This window comes from Eschrichtius robustus, chromosome 6 (genome assembly GCF_028021215.1).
Source record: "Eschrichtius robustus isolate mEscRob2 chromosome 6, mEscRob2.pri, whole genome shotgun sequence".
In the NCBI taxonomy this organism is placed as follows: domain Eukaryota; kingdom Metazoa; phylum Chordata; class Mammalia; order Artiodactyla; family Eschrichtiidae; genus Eschrichtius; species Eschrichtius robustus.
The window spans coordinates 101,471,981-101,494,419 of NC_090829.1; the positions used below are offsets into that span (position 1 = coordinate 101,471,981).

At 33.5% G+C, this 22,439-nt stretch overlaps 1 protein-coding gene across 2 annotated transcripts in view; it reads right to left on the reverse strand.

Moving 5' to 3' along the window:
• EPHA6 (EPH receptor A6) overlaps positions 1–22,439 on the reverse strand; it is an 839,145-nt gene that overhangs the window by 449,984 nt on the left and 366,722 nt on the right. The window lies entirely within an intron of this gene.

Consider the following 22,439-nt stretch of genomic DNA (forward strand, 5'->3'; position numbering starts at 1 on the left):
TTAAATACTCTTCTTCATGTCCCTGTAATATTTTAAAAAATAAATTTCCAACTATTTACTTCAAAATGATGATTTCTAGGTGAAAGAAACACCTGTCTTTGGAGAATCTTTCCTTTTCCTCTCTTCAGATTTCAAGTATGGGCATATTAATCAAAAGCATCCAATTACTTTATCTAAGAACATAAAGCTTTATAATCTAGGGCAGGATTTGTAAACTATGGCCTGTGGGCCAAATCCAGCCCAAATACCTGTTTTTGTAAATAAAGTTTTATTAGCACACAGCCATGCTCTTTCATTTATGTATTATCCAGGGTTGCTTTCCTGTTGCAAGGGCAGAGTTTAGTTGTCTGGCAGAGAATATATGGCCCACACAGTCATATACTTTATGATACTTACTGTCTGGCTGTTTATAGAAAAAAGTTAGATTGTAGGGGGATACGTGAACAGATCTGGAATCTACCTACATAGGAACTTCACATTTTTTATTTGGAATAAATATTAGAAACTGTCCTGTTTATGTCATGAGAAAGCTTTGGTACAGTACAGAAAACTACAGTGATGGCCTAATTCCATCCAAATTTCTGGCCAGAATCAGAATGAGAACCAGGAGCTGAAGACCCTCAGTCTCATGTCCATCTACCACATTATACTCTCCTCTCTAGGAACACATAACTGATCTTATAATTTTTCTTCTTTAAATTTTGTTTGACACTATTATATCAAAAGATGGAATTACACAGAAAATAGCTTTGATATATCATGCAAAATTCTATAACTTAAAGATATTTTTTATTCTACATTTTTACAAACATATTAGTAAATAAATTTAAATGCTTGAATTCTTTATTTAAATTATTTCCTAAGTATAACAATGTTTTATATCTTTATATATTTTAGTAAGTTATTACAAATGAAGAAAAGTGGTCTACTGTGAATGTGTTGTATTGCAAACCTTATTTGCCTAGGTATACATATCCTCTTTAAGAAGAAGGCATTTAGTAAAGCATCACAAAAATTTAACTTAAAAGTACATCCCTGGGCTTTCTATCATGTTCCATTGATCTATATTTCTGTTTCTGTGCCAGTACCATACTGTTTGGATTACTGTAGCTTCGTAGTATAGTCTGAAGTCAGGGAGCCTGATTCCTCCAGATCCATTTTTCTTTTTCAAGATTGCTTTGTCTATTTGGGGCCTTTTGCATTTCCATACAAATTGAAAAAATTTTTTGTTCTAGTTCTGTGAAAAATGACATTGGTCATTTGACAGGGATTGCATTGAATCTGTAGACTGCCTTGGGTAGTATAGTCATTTTAACAATATTAATTCTTCCAATCCAAGAACATGGTACAGTAAGTCCCCTATATACGAATGAGTTCCATTCTGAGAGCACTTTATAAGTCCAATTTGTTTGTAAGTCCAACAAAGTTAGCCTAGGTACCCAACTAACACAATTGGCTACATAGTACTGTACTGTAATACGTTTTTAATACTTTACACACAAATAATACATAAAAAACAAACAGACACATAAAATAAAGTAAATCTTTTTAATCTTACAGTACAGTACCTTGAAAAGTAGAGTAGTACAATACAACAGCTGGCATACAGGGGCTGGCATTGAGTGAACAGGCAGGAAGAGTTACTGACTGGAGGAGGGAGAGGAGGTGGGAGATGGCAGAGCTGAAAGATCATCAGCAATAGGAGATGGAGGGCAAGCTGCAATTTCACTCATGCCTGACGTTGATGGCACAGGTTCTGGTTCCTTGCTAGATTCAATTCTATCTACCCTCTCCAAAAAACAGTTCAGTGATGTCTGGGTAGTAGCTCTTTTTTTCTTGCCGTAGATGACATGGTAGCACTGGATTGCATTCTGAACAGCTGCTGCAACCTTTGTGTACCATTCTACATTCGGATTCTGTGCCTCAAAAACTAACAGTGCCTCCTCAAATAAAGAAAATCCCCTTGCCATTTTCTGCATTGTGAATCTCTTTGGTTCTTCAGTTACTTCTTCTTCCTCTTGTCTCTCTTCATCCTTTCTCTGGGCCTCCAATTCCATCAGGTCTTCATTACGAAGCTCCTCCTGTCGCACAGCAACAGTACTGTACAGTAAAGTACACAAAAGCACAACCACTTGTAGAGGATGCACGCAGGTGACAATGTAGGAAACGTGAACTAACTTACGTGACTGGACATGTGAACGCACATTCACATCTTTGAAAGTTTGCAACTTGAAGGTTCGTATGTAGGGGACTTACTGTATATCTTTCCACCTGTTTGTGTTGTTTTCAATTTCTTTCATCAGCATCTTATAGTTTTCAGAGTACAGGTCTTTTGCTTCCTTAGGTAGGTTTACTCCTAGGTATTTTATTCCTTTTTGATGTGATGGTAAATGGGATTGTTTCCTTAATTTCACTTTATGATCTTTTGTCATTAGTGTATAGAAATATAACATATTTCTGTGTATTAATTTTGTATCCTGCAACTTTACTGAATTCACTGATGAGCTCTAGTAGTTTTCTGGTAGCGTCTTTAGGATTTTCTGTGTATAGTATCCTGTCATCTGCAAACAATGACAGTTTTACTTCTACTTTTCCAATTTGGACTCCTTTTATTTCTTTTTCTTCTCTGATTGCTGTGGCTAGGACTTCCAAAACTATGTTGAATAAAAGTGATGAGAGTGGGCATACTTGTCCTGTTCCTGATCTTAGAGGAAATCCTTTTAGCTTTTCACCATTAAGTATGATGTTAGCAGTGGGTCTGTCATATATGGCTTTTATTATGTCCTGTTCCCTCTATGCCCGCTTTCTGAAGAGTTTTTATCATAAATAGGTGTTGAATTTTGTCATAACCTTTTTCTGCATCTATTGATATGATCATATGGAACAGGATAGAAAGCCCAGAAATAAACCCACACACCTATGGTCAATTAATCTACAACAAAGGAGAAAAGAATATGCAATGGAGAAAAGACCATCTCTTCAATAAGTGGTGCTGGAAAAACTGGACAGCTACATGGAAAAGAAAGAAATTAGAAAATTCTCTAATATCATATACAAAAATAAACTCAAAATGGATAAAAGACCTAAATGTAAGACAAGATACTATAAAACTCCTAGAGGAAAACGCAGGCAGAACACTTTTTTGACATAAATCACAGAAACATTTTTTTGGATCCATCACCTAGAGTAATGAAAATAAAAACAAAAATAAACAAATGGGACCTAATTAAACTTAAAGGTTTTTGCACAGCAAAGAAAACCATAAACAAAATGAAAACACAACCTACAGAATGGGAGAAAATATTTGCAAATGATGTGACTGACAAGGGCTTAATTTCCAAAATATACAAACAGCTCATACAACTCAATATCAAAAACAAACAAACAACTCAATAAAAAATGGGCAGAAGATCTAAATAGACATTTTTCCAAATAAGACTACAGATAGCCAATAGGCACATGAGAAAATGCTCAACACTGCTAATTATTAGAGAAACACAAATCAAAACTACAATGAGGTATCACCTCACTCCAGTCAGAATGGCCATCATCAAAAAGTCTACAAATTATAAATGCTGGAGATGGTGTAGAGAAAAAAGGAACCCTTCTACACCATTAGGGGGAATTTAGATTGGAACAGCCACTATGAAGAACGGTATGGAGGTTCCTTAAAAAACTAAAAATAGAGTTACCATATGATCCTGCAATCTCACTCCTGGGCGTATATCCAGAGAAAATTCTAATTTGAAAAGATACATGCAACCCAATTTTCAGTGTAGCACTATTTACAATAGCAAAGACATGGAAGCAACCTAAAGGTCGATTGATAGATGAATGGATAAAGAAGATGTGGTATAAATATAAAATGGAATATCACTCAGCTATAAAAAGGAATGAAGTAATGCCATTTGCAGCAACAAAGATGGACCTAGAGATCATCATACTAAGTGAAGTAAGCCAAAGACAAATATCATATGATATTGCTTATATATAGGAATCTTAAAAAAAAAAGATACAAATGAACTTATTTATAAAACAGAAAGAAACTCACAGACATATAAAACAAACTTATGGTTACCAAAGGGGAAAGGAGGGGAAGGATAAATTAGGGTGTTGGGATTAACATATATACACTACTTTATATGAAATAGATAACCAACAAAGACCTACTGCCTACTGTATAGCACGGGGAACTATACTCATTATTTTGTAATAACCTGTAAGGAAAAAGACTCTGAAAAAGTCTATATATGTATGTGTGTATAAATATACACATACATATATATATATATATATATATATAACTGAATCACTGTGCTGTACACCTGAAACTATCACGACATTGTAAATCAATTATACTTCAATAAAAAAATTAAAAAATTAGAATAAATAAATAAATAAAATTTAAAAGTGCATTCCTTTATTTAATCATGTATTCCTTTATTCAAAATGTTTATGAATATTCCTAGGTGCTAGGCACTGTATTAGGCCCTGAGGATACAGTAATGAATTTGATTTATTTCTAACTACAAAGCAGGAACCATTTACACTTGCTGTGTCAACACCTTTAAACATTTGTTCTTTCAAACAATTTTGACATGTTTTATAATTCTCCAGAAACATATGTTTAAGCCATGCTCATGATGGCCATTAATAAATATAAATTGATTCTGCTTAGCAATTAAGATCGCTTTTTAAAACAAAATGCTGATTACACAGAGTATTTTAATAATTGACTACAGTGAAAATATGAAAATAACAGATATTTGAACTGTAAAAATTAGCTAGTTTTGCAATGGAATTTTATATCAATACTAACTCACATATTTATTTAGACTATCTAATTAGAAAATAGTTAATGAATTATTACAAAACTGTAACTTAAAAAAAATTCACTTATTCAACTATTCTTCCATTTTGTGTTTTAGTATTCAATAAACATGTCCTGGGTGCCTAGTATGAACCAGGTTCTATTCTAGGCACAGGGAATATAGCAAATAAATATAGCAAATAAACATGACAGAGGTCCTTGCTTACATGGAGTTCATATTAAAGTTGGTGGGAGACAGAAAATAAACATTTGAGTAAAATGGAATATGGTGATAAGTGTCATGAAAAAAAAAAGAAGGCAGAGAATGCAGTCAGGAATGGTAGACGTGAAAAATTATAATTTTAACTAAAGTGGCCATACAAAGTTTCTGTGACCAAATGCCATTGGAGCAAAGACCTGAAGGAGGTAACAAAAAGGACAGAGGCCATGAAGCAGGAATGTGCCTGGGGTGTTTGGGCAACAGCAAAAGAGACCACGATGGCTGGACAGAGTGGCTGGAGTTTTATCAAATATGTTTCTTTTGGAATTCACAAAATACATATATCTGAAGAAGTGTACCAGAGAATAAATGCATTTGAACTCTTCCTTTATTAAATATATCATTTAATTTTGTTTTTTCTCTAAAATTTATTAAATGTGCCCTATTATAAACATATGGATATTAATGAACAGCAAAAATATTTGTTTCAGGATTAAGAACTAACATTTTGAAAGATCTAAGAACATTTTCTATTTAAGGATAGAATTTTGTATTTAGGTATCCTGTGATTTATCGACTCTCATTAAGGCAAGACATTGTGGTGAGAGGCTAGCAAAGTTCACGTGCTCCAAGGACAGGTCAAAAGCCTCCTGGAGGTTATACATTTACTGTGGGAGCTCATCATATTTCCTACAGAGCCTGATAAAAAGCTACCTTAATCTTTGTATTTAATCTTTATTTTCTGAGGAAGATATGTTTCTGACTTGCAACAGGTAGAGAAGCGAAAGGACTGATGTGAAAAAGTTACAACTGATAATCATTTTTATAACTACTGCTGCTCTCTGCAGGCCCAGGTTTCAAAAGGCAATGTATCCTAATGGTTAAGAGCACAGACTTCTGGACCCACAATACCTGACTACAAACTCTGGTTTGTCTATGTCTTAACTGGGTGATGCTGACATTTTACTTAGTCTCTTTTTATGTCAGTTTCCTCAACTGGAAAATGTCTATAATGATAACTTCCTGGGCTGGTTTTTATTATGATTTAATATAAGTGCTAAGGACAGTGTCTGACACAGTAAGTGATTTTTAACTTTATCTCACTAAATGCAAGTTGAACTATATCTTTCCTAAGACCCATCTGAACTTCAAAGAACAGATTCTTTCTTGAAACATTTCCTCAAAGAGTATTAAAAATCATTAAGTCAAGTAGGAAATGACTTAAAGAAGAAGTTGCTGTCTAATAAATATCTAAAGACAGTAAGGGCCATGGAGTGAAGGTACAGAAAAATAAATGAAGGACTAGTTAAGAATTTTGTGATTTATAATATCTTTGGGTTTTTAAGGTCATATTCACTCTAGGTGCAGTTGTTCATTTTAGCGCTTCTGCCATGAGAAGAGTTGACAGGCATTCTAATAACTGGTCTGCAGTGGAAGAGATATAGGTACCTGGGCCACCTACTACCTCATCCACCATGTAGGTACCAATATTCTGATGCATCCGTGAATTCACTTCCTGTTTTTAGACTAGCAAAGCTATTCTCAGAGGACATCTCCTTTTCATATACCTGCATGCATTTAACCAGATGCATTATAACCCTCACCAGCACCCCCTTTTTTTTTACCTGAACTAATCATTATTTGTACATCTCTATTTTCTAATGTTTCCTATGGGTATTCTGTTACCATAAAACACATCTTTATGATGCCCGTTCCAATCAACATCAGACTATTTGTTTCAAGATAGTAATTAACTTCCTGCTTAATTTGTCACACTTAATTTGAAACTAGGCATGCAAGGCTATTAAAACCTGTGGCTGTGGTGTTTGCCCCTGGCTGAGGCAGTAGCCACTGGCAGCCTTGATTTATCACTCTTCATTTAAATTCCTGTGCCAATGATTTTAGTTCCTAAGTGCTGTGACTGGCATTTTTGGATTCCAAAATCAAAGTGAAAATAAGCTACAGTTAAGAACTCAACAGCTCAGATCAATGAAAAACGGTTTTATAACTGAACACCCTGCAGTTAAATCCTAGGGGCTTGACCAAAAAGTGCTTAGTGCTCAGAGATGTTGCTGTGGGAAGACAACAAGTATCCCACTCTAATGGCTGTTTATAAATCACTATCAAACAGTGCACCTTGTAACAGTGCCATGTAAATTTGCTCCCAGATGGAAACTATTTTTTGCTAAGCTTGCTTCCTTAAAAGAACAACCCCCCAGAAGTAAGCTTCTCCTTCTGGCAAATCTCATCTTTGATATTCTACTCTTTTTATCCAGCACTGCTCATGTTTGAGGAAGCAGATTATCACACAGCTACTAAGACCTACTCCATAATAGTGCGTGCAAAATGCCTCCTAAATTGAATGAGCATGATTCTATAACTTTCTTATTAAAGACTGACTGTGGTGTAAATCTTGATTCATTGAAAGCTTCCTCAGATATGCACTTGAAGAATTAGGCTTTTCTACAACGCTGCTAGAAACAAATTGTGAAAATTTGTTCCTCCTGCATGGCTTCATAATCTCAAGGCTCAACACTTCTTACATGGCAAATCCAAATGATCTTCTTCCTTTTAGGGTAAAGCTCCTCCAGGAAGTATTCCAGCTCAGTTAAGCTTTCCTCCTCTGAACTAAAGCATTCACAATCTGATTCTTATAACTTAAACACTTAACTTAAAAATATGTTTCTTTTTATTTTTTGCTAGCCTTTTTCAGACTGCTAACCTTGTCTCCTCAATTAGAATAAGTAAGGCATTTGAGAAAGTCACAATAACGTCTTCCTTTCTTATCAATACCATATGATGAGCCATAGTACTGATCATGCATTATGGCTTAATGAATGTTTGCTCGTTCATTTATTAAACAAGTATTTACTGAGCTTTATACCTAGTACTCTTCAATGCTCCAGGGATAGAGTGACCTGACTAATAAAATACAGTGGAAAAGTTCAGCCTTCATGGAGCTTAAATTCTACTGCTGAAAGACTAAATTATATTTGGAATTTATCATATCATGGAATTAAGTGACAGAATAAAGAACACATGCAAATCAGTTTGAAGAGTGACTTAGATACAGTCTTGAGAAATATATGATCAAAGCAAGAGGTAAACCAAAAAAAACAAACAAACAAAAAGAAGAAGTTGAAAATGACAGAGAGCAGAGTGTGGGGAAAAAAAAGAAAAGAAAGGAGAGGAAGGGACGACATTTTTATTTCTATGCTTAAACCATGAAAATTTTATCTATTTACACAGTCAAGTTTCTAACACAATACATATTTTTATTTTCCAAATAACAGATTTTTATTTCTTCTCTCTGAGAGTAAAGTAATATGAACTTGAACATGGGATGAAATATTACTGAGCTACTTCTTCTTTACCTCTATAAACAACTGTACAACTTGAAGTCACCATGGCAAACTTCCAATAATACTGTAAAATATTACAGAACGAGACCTACAGCAAGAGCTGTATACATGGAAAGTTACAATGGGATTTTTAGGGAGGAGGTTTCTTTTTACTGGAGGTGTCAAATTCATAAACTGTGTTATTTTCTTATTTTAATTATGTCAAGTCTTTGGAATTATAGAGAACACTGATTTTAAATATTAAAAGACTGCACATAGAATGTTCATCACGTTATTCAATGCAATTACTGAATATTAGAGTGCTCATCATGTTATCTAGTGCAATACACTTATTTTGCAGATGAAGAATCTGAGGTCCAGCAAGATTAAATAACTTGCCTGAATTTACACAGCTGGATAGTAGCAGTTTAGGGACTGCTACCTTAATCTTTGTATTTAATCTTTATTTAGGAACTCAGAGCTCATCAGATTCTGACCAGCTGTTTCCTGTCTCTCTATATGACTAAACTACTGGACATTTCAAGAGAATAAAAAAATGACATTATGAGCTACAAATTCATGAGAATGCAGATGGTAAAGAGCTGACTAAACTATGTACACAGGATATGAAATTTGGTTTTATGGAACACCAAATAGACAATAATCTCTCCTGTATATTTTCAGGGCATTCTTGCTTAGGTTTACACAACTGAATACTATGCCTTCTGTAGGTCTGTTCCAGAGTGATGAGCCTACGAATAGAATGCTTATTGTTGATGTCCTAAGTGAGCACTTTATGACTAAGGGGCAAAAGTATCAGGGTATTAAAGTTTTAAAAGGTTCACTTTATGTATGGTAGAAATGTGTGTGTGTGTGTGTGTGTGTGTGTGTGTCTACATACCCATCCTCTTAATTCACTAATTTATTTAGTAAATATTTAATGTATAGTTTTATGTGAAATGTGTCATGCAGAGCATGGTAAGTACGGAGACCGGGTAAATATAAGGAGCTATAATAGGATAATCAGGGCCAGATCATGAAGGACCTTACAAGTCACTTTAGAGAAGTAATCAATCATAAACCCACCACACAGAGAGAAACAATGCCAACATTAGAAAATTTTGCTATTCATTTTCTTATGACTATATGTGTACATCAGTTGTTTACATAGTTGGGTGATGATGTATATAGTTTCCAATCCTGCAGGCCTTACAGTACTGTCAGCATTATTCTCATTCATTAAACTTAACATTCCATCTTACAGACATAATACATTTTACTCACTATTTATTTTCGGCACTTAGGATATTTATACATTTCCTTATTATACATAATGCATGTTTGTACACAGATATAGTTTTTCTATATGTCATCTTTCCTAGATATTAATATAGAGTAGTGGATTTAAAGGATATAGTAATTTTAAGGCACTGGAAACACATTGCCATATAATTTTGTAGTTTTCCTGTAGTGACGTGGGAGTTCTGACCAAACCATACTCTAAACATACATAAGCATTACCATTTACCAAAGAAAACCTCACAAAAAACAAAAACATGTCCAATTTGATGAAAATTACCTATCATTTTAATTTTCATTTATTTGAATTTTAGCAAGAATGAAGTTCTTTTTTAATGCATATTAGGCAACTGTATCTCTTCTAAGAATTGACTGCTCATCCTTTGCCCATTTTACCATAGTCTATTCTTCACAAGTATTTTACCCAGCTTACTGCTTATTTTCATTTTATTTACAATGACTTTGATATGTGAAATTTCTATTAAACTCATCTGTCCTTTGCTTTGTAATTTATTTTTTTATATGCTTCTCTATTTAGTCATATATTTACCTATATTTACTTTTTCTTAAGATGTTATGTTTAACATTTATCTGTTTAATAACTTGGGATTTCTTTCAGGTATTTTCTTAGTTAAGAATTAACTTGAAATGTTTTAAATAATAAGTTTCCCTCAATACATTTTATTCAATGATGTATACTTTTCCCATTGATTTTATATGTGTTCTTTATCCTATATTAAATCTCTCCGTATATTAAGAACTTTTTTCAAGGCTATCTCTTCTGTTCCTTTAATCAGAAACTGTTTCTGTCTTCTCCTTAGAAATACAAATTAGTTCCTGAAATGTAAGCTAATTATTCATTCATTGATTTTGATTAAATATACTTTTCATGTTTTAAGGGATGTACTCAAATGAGAACTCATTTTTTAAAAAGCCATGTACAAATGAAGCAGCACTACATTTTGCATTTATGTAACACCTTCACTGTCCTAGAAATAGATGATATTTTCAATATACAAGCACAATGCAGTGAACTTTTAGATAATATTATGGAAACCTGATGCCATACTTCCTAAGAAAACTTTTACAAAGAAAATTAAGCAAAATTTCAGTGAAGAAATGGAATCACGAGGAAAGCAATTAGTTCTTAAAATATGAAAATATAAAAATAAAGAAAGCAATTTTTATGCAAAATCCAGTTCAGCAATACCATCTGTTTGCCATTTTTATGTGTTAAGTTTAAACAATGTATAATCTGAGTTTTTGCTTGGTTGTTTTAAATCCCAAACATATTTATTCTTCTAAGTTATCAAATAATTAAGCAAAAATGATTTTAGCATCTTTTGACCCTAAAATTAGAGTTATGGGTTAATATCCAAAATACATAAACAGCTCACACAAGTCAACATCAAAAAAAAAAGAAAAGCCCGATTAAAAAATGGGCAGAAGACCTGAACAGACATTTTTCTAAAGAGTACATGCAGATGGCCAATGGGCAAATGAAAAGATGATCAACATCACTAATCATCAGGGAAATGAGAATCAAAACCACAATGAGATATCACTTCACACCTGTCAGAATCACTCTCATCAAAAAGAACACAAATAACAAATATTGGCGAGGATGTGGAGAAAAGGGAATCTTTGTACACTGTTGGTGGGAATGTAAATTGATCCAGCCACTATGGAGAACAGTATGGAGGTTCCTTAAAAAACTAAAAATAGAACTACCATATGACCCACAATCCCAATACTGGGCATATACCCTGAGAAAACCATAATTCAAAAAGAGTACCAAAATGTTCATTGCAGCTCTATTTACAATAGCCAGGACATGGAAGCAACCTAAGTGTCCATCAACAGATGAATGGATAAAGAAGATGTGGTATATATATATATATATATATATATATATATATATATATATATACACAATGGAATACTACTCAGTCATAAAAAGAATGAAATTTTGCCATTTGCAACAACATGGATGGACATGGAGGATATTATGGTAAGTGAAGTAAGTCAGACAGAGAAAGACAAATACCGTATGATAACACTTATATGTAGAATCTAAAAAATACAACAAACTAATGAATATAACAAAAAGAAACAGACTTACAGATATAGAGAACAAATTAGTAGTTACCAGTTGGGAGAGAGAGGGGGGAAAGAGCAATATAGGGGTATGGGATTAAGAGGTACAAACTATTATGTATAAAATAAGCTACAAGGGTATATTATACAGCCAAATTTTATCATAACTATAAACAGAGCATAACAACTTTTGAAAACTGTGAATCACTATATTGTATAACTGTAACTTATATAACATTGCACATCAACTATACTTTAATAAAAAATAAAATAATAGTTTTCCCTACAAAATCAAGTCCCTGTTGGCCAAATTTACGTCAAACGAAGGGTAACTCTTCCCATACTCTGCTTATGGTACCTCTGATACCTCTGATACCACGACAAGCTGCAATGGATTTAAAAGTCACATGAAGGCAAGTATATGACTTCATTCCCTCCTCTGAGAATGTGAGCTACCACAAGGGAGAAAAGAAAAATTTATGGAAGTAGAAAATAAAATTCAAATTAATAAGGGAAATGAAAAGAATTGGGACATTTGTAGAGAACAGCTTAGAGAAAGGTAGTTAGTTCTAGATCATAGTACAATAATGAGGAGTTTGGCCTTAAAAGGTCATAAAAACTTTATCTAATTCTTCATGTGTAAAGAAAGTGGATATATCAAAGATGTATCATAAAAAAAGGTCTATCAGAATTAATTGCAATTAGGTTACTTTTTGCATTTCACCTAACATTATGGATTCTTTTTTTTATTGAGAAAATCAGAATAAAAATTACATTATATTAAAATTAAAAAATATTTATTTCTAACAAATAAATAAGTAGAAGTAATCTTAATAGAATGTTCTACTGATGGTCTTCCCATCTACAAAGAGTGATGATGCAGAGAAAGAACTACTAGCTCTTGAAGTGCAATTTATTTTTTGTATTTTCTTCTTAAATAGGCTAATAGGCAGAAGGAAGATTTTAGACAAAATACATGGAAGACTACCCTAAAAGAGTCAGTTAAAACATACAAGAGAATTGGAGCTCTTTCTTAGAGGTCTTTGAAATGGGATAAAATAACATTTATTTATAATATAAAGTATATTTATCTATATAATGTTACTTTTAACATTTATAAGAACATCTTACCTGATGACTTGTAGCTGAAGTCTACATTCTCTTGAGATCCTTTAAGGCATATGAAAATGGTCACCTTATAAGTATGAAACTAATATGAACTGGCAGCAGTTAGGTTAATAAAATTCAGATGTTGGAAAACAGGTTTTTTTAGGACATAATTTTCCATGTCAGTTATCTTTAAATTTAAATATATAATTAAGTAGCACTTCAAATAGAGTTTAATTGTTCTGCTCTTAATACAAGTATCTCACATTTTGGATAAAACAGCTAAATAAAAACAGCAGTTGAACATTTTAAATACTCAAAATTGTTCAGCACATGAAATATTTATTTTCATAAAAATAGAATGAGGAACCTATTCTCAATTTCTAGTAATCTAAATGTGCAATTCATATCTACAACTGATCAACATTTATCTTTATAAAAAGTAATTTAAAAAATTTAAAAACATAAAATTATGAGATAGGACATAACTATCAAATAAACTTATCAAAATATAATCTAAGGACTTCCCTGGTGGTGCAGTGGTTAAGAATCTGCCTGCCAATGCAAGAGACATGGGTTTGAGCCCTGGTCCGGGAAGATCCCACATGCCACGGAGCACATAAGCCCACGTGCTACAACTACTGAGCCTGTGCTCTAGAGCCCGTGAGCCACAACTACTGAGCCTGCGTGCCACAACTACTAAAGCCCGTGCGCCTAGAGCTTGTGCTCCGCAACAAGAGAAGCCACCGCAATGAGAAGCCTGCGCACCGCAACGAAGAGTAGCCCCGCTCAACACAACTAGAGAAAGCCCGCGCGCAGCAACGAAGACCCAAAATAAATAAATAGATAAATAAAAATTAAAAAATATATATATAATCTTAAAATCATAGAAAGTAGTCAATCATTCACTATTTATATAAAAAAGCCTTGAAATAGGAAGTCAAAAACAGAGGACATCAATTCACACAGGCATTATAAAGTAAAAGGTAATCATATCTTATAGATTTAGTGATTTAGCAAAAGAGTAAAATAAGCTTTTTAAAGACAAAACAAAATGGAATTTCTATTCACATATTAGAGATATATTTATCACCTTGGAATATTATTTATTTGTTTTAATGAGAGACTTCTTAAATATGTAAGCTGGATAACAAATTGAAAAGATGAATAGAAATAATTCAATGAGTCATGTCATAATTAATTTGAGGAAAAAAACACTTTTATCTCAGGGTACACCTTGGAAGTGACTCAGTACAACAATATAGAGCAGAGGACAAAGGTATCAATAGCTATGAAATTTACCCTTAGGTCTATTAAAATTGCAAAATAATTAGAAGAGCATTAGGCAAATTATGGAACTGCCTTTCAATTTTTTTGTTTTTAATCTTTATTACTAAAAGCTTTGCTCACTGTATAACAGAATAAATATGTGGTCAAACAGCTAGTCTCTCTTTCATAAAAACAGAAAAGTGAAATGTCAACATTCACCACCTGCCATATCACTATTTAATCATTTATTACTTTATACATATTTTAAGGATTTTTGTACTAAGTAATATTTCAGGCACTCATTTCTTGAAAATGCATATTGAATCAGATATTATACGTTTAATTAGTCTTTCTTTATTTAGCTAAGCTCTAAAGAATCTTAAAGAATGAAAGACTGTTGACTGCCCTGTAGTAGACACCATGTCTCAAACACTCAAACGTGCATCTATTTTTCACTACATGGCATACAGCACAGTACTTGGCACATCATAGTTACTGACTATAGTTGTTTGCTGACTAACACATAGAGGTAAATGGGAAAAACAATGACATCACTATTTTGTAAAATGTTTTCAGGACCGATTTCAAGAGTGCGTGACTTGCCGCAGTTGCACGGCTCCCTGAACCTGTTTAGGGTTTAATGCTCAGCTAATGCCATCTTGAAATTCTTAATTTTATCTTTAACCCATGTTTTGTAAGTGAAGTCTGATGGGATAATGGAGTGTGCATTGGGAGCTTGAAGCCCCGGCTCTAGGCAAGGTCCAGCTTCTGGCCACCCCCACCCCCGCCACATTCCTGGGGATGTGTTTTCCCTGTCTTCCCCCCTGCTCTCTGCCAAGCAGTCTTCCAATCCCTGCACTGCCCAAGGATTGCTGCCATTCTCCACCTGGGTTAAGTGACTTTGTTAACTTCTGAGGAGGGAGGACCACATTTCTGGGTTGTCCCTTGTCTCTAGTGGGGATCTGGGCATGTGCACAGAGGGGTCTAGGTAGGGCTCTCTAGCACTGGAGAGTGTAGAGGAGTGTGTGTGTGTGTGTGTGTGTGTGTGTGTGTGTGTGTGTTGGCTGTCTCTGTTCTGCAGAGGTGACATTTAGTGGGGGCAAGCTTCTCATCCACCCCATGCAGGTAGCCAATAGTTTCTGGGAAGGAGGTTCAAAGACCCTTAGGGTTTTCCCTTCCACTGTGGGTTTGGAAGCTCTGGGAACCTGGAGGTGTCCTCAATCTCCCTACAAGTATCCCTGCGCAGAGGGAGGGCCTCTCGACTGCATCAGTGCCTGAGGACACCCTCTCTTCCTCTTTCCAAACTTTTTGAGTCTGTCTTACATTTGTCTGCTCTGGTCTGCTTGCGATACCCTTGGGTACTGGGGATAGGGAGTGGTGCAGGACTCTAGGAAAAGAACTGTGTGATTTCGATGATTTCACAAATGAGTTAAATGCTCTTATATTTACATTTAAAAGTAGCATTGAGCAATTAAAGAGGAATAGTAAAGTTTATGCTAATAATTTGAAATTTACTTTTTCTTTACTTAGAAGGACATTAAATGCCAATTTAAAAAGCACCATGACAAGTTGAGAGAGAGAAATTGCAGAAGGAAAAAGCTTTATATGTTAGTACCTTTAATGACCCTTTTTTTCCTGCTTTTTGAACAAAGGATGCTGCAGTTTCATTTTTCACTGGGCACCACAAATTATGTAGCTGGAACTGACTGTTTTAGAATCCAAACTAAATAGAAAAGTGCTGAGGAATACATGGAAGGAAAAAAAAGCTACTTAATCTAAAGATGCTATATGGAATTTCTGTCTGATTAAAAGGTCAGCAATTAGTTTTCAATCTTTACAAACTATTTATTAAGTATTAAGACATTTCACATTTTAAATAATGATTAGATAATCTATCAACCTTGAAAATCTTTTAGTTTTATTCTCACATTATTAAAAAAAAAATCTTTATTAATATTTACTTTGAAGTAAAAGGGACTTTTAGAAAACATCCCCCCAAAATGAAAACCTAGTTTTTAAGAGCAACCACATTTGAATCCAATAATCCAGTTATCCAAATCAGTCAAGTTATGCCGGCAGAGTTTAGTTAATGAAATTAAATTGGCGTCCATTTTCAAAACAAAGAATTGCACTGAAAATGAGCAAACAATGTGCTAGACAGTTCTCAACCATAAAGTAGAACCTTACATCATGACAGTCATAGATTATGCAAAATGTGATCATATGCATTTATCTTCACTGCTAACCAGATTTATTTTTATAGGATTTAAAATATTTTACTAAACAATCTCTATTACTAATTTTTCAGTTTATATGGAGAAATGCCATTAAAATTGTTAATGTGGTAGTGGAGGCATCAAAATAGCAATAAGATCTTATTACTTTATGCTAAAGAAAACACTTTGTCACCTTTCCTGAAAAATGCACAAATGAGAATTTCTCAGAGAAACAGCTGATGACTAAAAGCCAACTGCTTAAAATCAAGTTTAGGATTAAACATATTTTTCTAGCAATGTACAATCACCAAAAAAAGCCCCATGATTGCTATTAAAGGATGGTTTAGTGTTGATTAAAACCTTTTATTAAAAATTCTGTAAGAACAGCACCACAGGACTTAGTGAGCATGAAATTTAGTACATGCTAAAGAATACATGTGCAATAATACTTTCCAGTTACTTTCTAGACAAATTCCTGGTTAAATTTAAGGCTTTGTCCTTTTAATTCCCATTACCTGGAATGGTCTTTTATATATTCACAGCGTTTTCTCTTCAATTCATGATCTGCTCAAGTGTTATGATATCAAAAGAGGTGTTTTTGGTTTTCCTATGTAAAATGCCCCTTCCCCATCACTTTCAAACCTCTTACTGTGTTTAGTTTTTCTTCATGGGACATATCACTTCCTGACACTAAAATATAATGTCCTGAACGAAGGGACACTATTAACGGTTTGTATTTCTCCTTTATTCCTATATCTCTAGCACACTGAACAGTTTCTGTCAGATAGTAAATATTCAATAAATATTTTTGAATGAATGAAATAATAAATTAATGAATGAAAGATTAACTGAAACCATATCCAATATCTGTTAATGCAGCTAACAGAGATTTATTAGGTTATAGTCAATGTAGGTTGAGGATATGTTCAGCCAAATAACACAACATCCTTGTTCTCAAGAAACTTTCACATTGGTCAGGAAAGCAACTATTAAAAATATGATTATGATCCAGTGAGAGAGAACCATGTGTGTTATTGTACACAAGTGACTGGGAGCAGTTCAATTTCTACACTTCTTGACTAAGAGCTGAGCCATTTACCAACTTCAGGAAACTCATTGCTAAGGTCAAGAGCCTTTTCTATACCATTCGTTTACTCAAAAGTTGCATGCCACAAAAAGACACTAAACTCGGGAGTAATTTGATGTTTCCCAGGACTAAACACAAAGTTTACAATCATCCAGACTCTATCATAATTTAATATTTGGCTGGACCATAAAGTTATTTAGTTGTGATTAACTAGACTGACATTTCAATTATCTTCCCTACATAAAATATTCAGTGCACTTTTCAGAAGAAAAACACTTTTCCTAGGAGATAGGAAAATTTTATCCTTCAATATAAAGTGTTTGTGGCTTTTGAATATGTAATTTTCTTATGTTTAAGAAATATGAAAAATACAAATAGTATAGCATCACTCTTAGCTTCAATTATGGTTATTGCTTTTTTCTTTTTTAACTTATCATGCCACTGGCTTATATTCAGTATATTTTTAGTAAGCATTTAAAACTTTTATACTTTGAATAGACTTGCACAGATTTTAGAAAAAAGAATATCCACTGTCAAGAATTTTAAAAACACAGTGAGGATTATGAGGAATATCCAGACATAAAATAAATTAAAATACAGATAGAAAGATGAATGAATGTTTATAATGTCCCTAATTAACCTACTCCAGCAACGTGCAAAAGGTTGCTATTTGAAATAGACTGTATTTTCAGAATGCAGTGAACTGTAAATCTAATAGACATCTCAAGTTTATAAATATATGGAGACTTTTGTTGATTTAAATCTATTTTCAATGTCAGTTCAATTAATTATTGCTACCTGAGCAAATATATGAAATCTGCAATCAAAATGTAAGCCTCAAGCAATACCTATACAGAATAGTCACCCATTGGCAGAGACAGGAGTGTTGAAAATATATTTTAGGAAGCTGAAGGACTGGACAAACTGCTTCTGACAATAATTGCTTTAAAGACCCTTTAGTAAATATCAGCAGCATTGGTTTGTAACTTAGCATGTCTTTCACTTTGAACATGGTCCCTAAAGGTTTTTGCACATGTCAGGATATCCACAAACACAATTTGTTTCAGGCTGACTATCCATGATTAACATTTTCCTTTCCTGTCTATGACCTGAATAATTCCTTTTACTAAACTACACATCTTAGTTTTTCTATCATGCACTGAGGATTAAAATCAAATGTTTTCTAGGTGTTGCTTTCTTGTTTTGTTCTCTAAATGAACCACCTTTAAAGACCATTTAAATAAACTATCAAAATAGAAGGTTGCAAAAAAGCTTTTAGGGATTGCAGAAGTCAGTTAATTAAGGTTTATTGCAAAGATTTCTAATTATGAGAGTCATAGTCTTAAATCTATAATCTTATTTATCCAACTAGAATCAGGATAATCAAGGAATGTTTTTCCTAACTACAGCTAAGTGGTTCTAAGTGATTTGGAAATTTCTTTTTTTTTTTTTTTTACATTTCTGTAATTGTAAGCAGACAGCAAACAATTAAGTCAAGGTTGTTTAATGGGGTTTCCTTAATATTTCTTAAGTATGAGAAAAGACATATACATATAATCAACTACATGAAAGAAAAGGTAATTTGACGCAAACTTCCTCTTTATCCTCACGTCCCACACTGTGCACAAAATAGTAAAAACATAATTAATGCAATTGTCTATATTTTTCGGTCTCTATTATTTTATTTCCTATTTGTATGAGGTTGCCTCATGTACAATATTATTATTCTGCTGATATTCTTTTTCCCTATCTCTGGCCTTGATGATATATCAGCATCTTCTGCTAAATGGTTGTTCCCCTAACTTGTCTTGGCTATTTTGCAGACACCAACTCATTTCTCCAAATTTTAGGTTAAATCTTCAGTTCCTTCCCCAAATCCTGCTGTACCTCTGCAATATATCAACTTGTTAGGTGTTCTTGGGTCCATTAGTCATCAGGGCCTAATCCCTCAATTGCTCAACCTTTGCTTGGTTCCTTCTACTCAGCATTCTTTCCCTTCTCCTGGCTTCATGTGGCCTACTCATATTCTCCTCATCTCTCAGAACAGAACTTAATTTAATACTGCTTCCTCAGGAAAACCAGCCCTTATCCTCTAGACCTGAATAATACATGCTCTCAGAGCACCCTGAGCTTCTCCTTGGTGGGACTTATCACAGTACTCATTATGTATTTGTCAAATTATTTGTTATCTGCCTCCCCACCAGGGTGTAAAATTCACAAAAGCTCACTCATCACTGTACATATGTTGAATAAATTAAAGGCTTATTAATAGCTCATATCACTTTTCTATTTTAGTGTGAAAACAATGATATGTAACCTACGGATAATGAGACAAATAATTTACTGTGGTCCCCTCAGTCCAACAAAATTGTAATGTGTTACCCTGTAACTTTGGACAGTACCTCTTGAGTCACTTCAAAGAGAATTTCCAAAGATACCCAAGTGGAATGATGGGCAGTCCCTCCCTCTATTTGCAATAGTAACACTGTTATCTTATTAAGGCTGGCACACAATGATGACAGCTCAAGTCTGGTTCTGGGACACTCCAGTTTCTATAAGCTCCTTTTACCCAACACTAGGATCTGACCCCTTCTGATATGAAGAGAGTAATGGATACACACACAGATTGAATTATTTCATAATGTTACCCTTGACTGGAATATCTGCATTTTTAAAGATATGATTTTCTAACATCAGAATTTCAGACACAAGAAGAGAAGACCTTCTTGGTGCCTCTTAAAATTATGACATGGAGATAAGTGGCTCATACGTGTAAGACTGGTCATAATATTTTATAAAGTATATATGTGGCAATATTTTAGCTCAGTTTAGGACCTTGATGTACTTTTCAAACAAAATTTAAATATATTTTGATTTTTCATTATGATTTATAACTAAAACAAAGTTGAATTAAATGAACAATAATTGTTTCTCAATTTTCTTCTCAAAAATAAATTTACTGGGGAGGATTATTTAATAATACTGTCCCCTACCAGAATGTATAGCCTCAATATATGGATATTGTATCTTGTTTCATGCTTTGTATAATTTCTGTCCTTATAACAATACACTTTTAATGAATTCTCTCATTTTCAAAGTGGGAAATAGTTCGTATCCTGCCCTTCTGCTAAATTAGAAAAATAGCCTAAATGAACTCTCTTCTAATCCTGAAAGACTGCTATGTGTATAATGTATGAAATTATGTAAACATATTTACATATATATTTTATTTAAAATGATATATTGTTTTTATTCCTAAACTTAATTATTTATACCCTATAGTTAGAACAGTTGTACTGGATTATATTTTTTTTAATCAAGTGGCAGAAAAAAGGCTTAGAAATAATCTGCTAATGCAGAGAGAAACAGAAGATCCTATCTGTTTTATGCTGAAGACACATCTGACAAGATTTTGTTGATACTATGGGAAACAAGAAAAAAAAGAGAAAACAGGAATTACATTTTGAACAATCATAAAGCAAATTCTATGATGTGGAGCAGTTTGCTAGATGAAGAGGAATATTATATAGTAAATACAAAAATGGTGATTCTACAGTATTATTTGGCTTTGCTTTATTTATTAGATGCATTTCTGAAGATTATCAGCAAAGTGGGACTTATATATATTATTTTGAATAAAATAGTCACATCCACTTCAAATATGTTTTTAGTAGAATATTTAAGTTTTCTTCCTGTACATTTTACAGGTTTAGCAGTGTTTTTTTCACTTTTTATTTTGCAATAATTATAGATTCACAGATATTTACCAAAAAAATGTATAGTAAGGTCCCATACACCCTTTACCCAGCCTCCCCCAATGCTAACTACTTGCATAACTATAGTGCAACATCAAAACCAGGAAACTGACATTGGGAAAATCCATAGAGCTCGTGTGTGTGCGCATGCACGCATGTCATGCGTGTAGCTCTTTGCAATTTATCACATATCTAACTGCATGTAACTACCACCATAATCAAAATACATAACTATATTATTACTACAAGGCTCCCTCCTGCTACCCCTTCATAGCCAATCCCTCTTTCCCTAAGCCCTAACCCTTGTCCACCAAGAATCTATTCTCCATCTCTACAATTATGTTATTTCAAGAATGTGATGTAAGTGAATTATACAGTATGTATCCTTTTGAGATTGGTTTTTTTCACTCAGCATAGTGCCCTTAAAGTTTATCCAAGTTGTGTGTATCACTAGTTTGTTCCTTTTTATTGCTGAATAGTATTCCAACATCTTATATATATTTCTACTTTAAATATCACCATAGCTGCCTTATGCATGATATGGGCCAAATTGCATCCCCTAAAATCCATATGTTGAATTTAGCATGCGACTGGATTTGGACATAGGTCCTGTAAAGATGAAATTAAGGTAAAATGAGGTCATATGGGTGGGATTTAATCTGTCATGATAGTATCCTTACAAGAAGAGATTATGACAGAGACATGCACATAGGAAAGAACATATGAAGACACAGGGAGAAAATGGATATCTACAATCCAAGGAGAGAGGATTTAGAATAAAATCAACTCTGCTGATACCTTAACCTTGGACTTCTGGTCTCTAGAACAATAAGAAATTAAATTTCTGTTGTTTATACCACCTAGCCTGTGGCATTTGTTATAGCAGACCTAGCAAACAAATATAGTGTAAAAGAATAGTATAGAACATATAAAACAATACTTTCTTCTATAAGACAATCACTTCTGTATCAACATAATTTATGAATGCTTCTCAAAGGGAGTTTTTAAACTCTTTGAAGCTTTTCCTGTATCATGCTTTGTGATAAATTACGTTATAGGGGGAATTAAAGAGAATATATACTTATAAAAATCATAGGCCTATTCGTGCCTAACTACACTGCAGTAAAACCTGTAGTGTTAAAAGGGACCATTTAGCTGAAAGCAATTGGAGTTTTTAAAAAAGACAGTTTAACTATTTCTTACACAAAACTGCACCTAAACAACAGCATTTAGACACA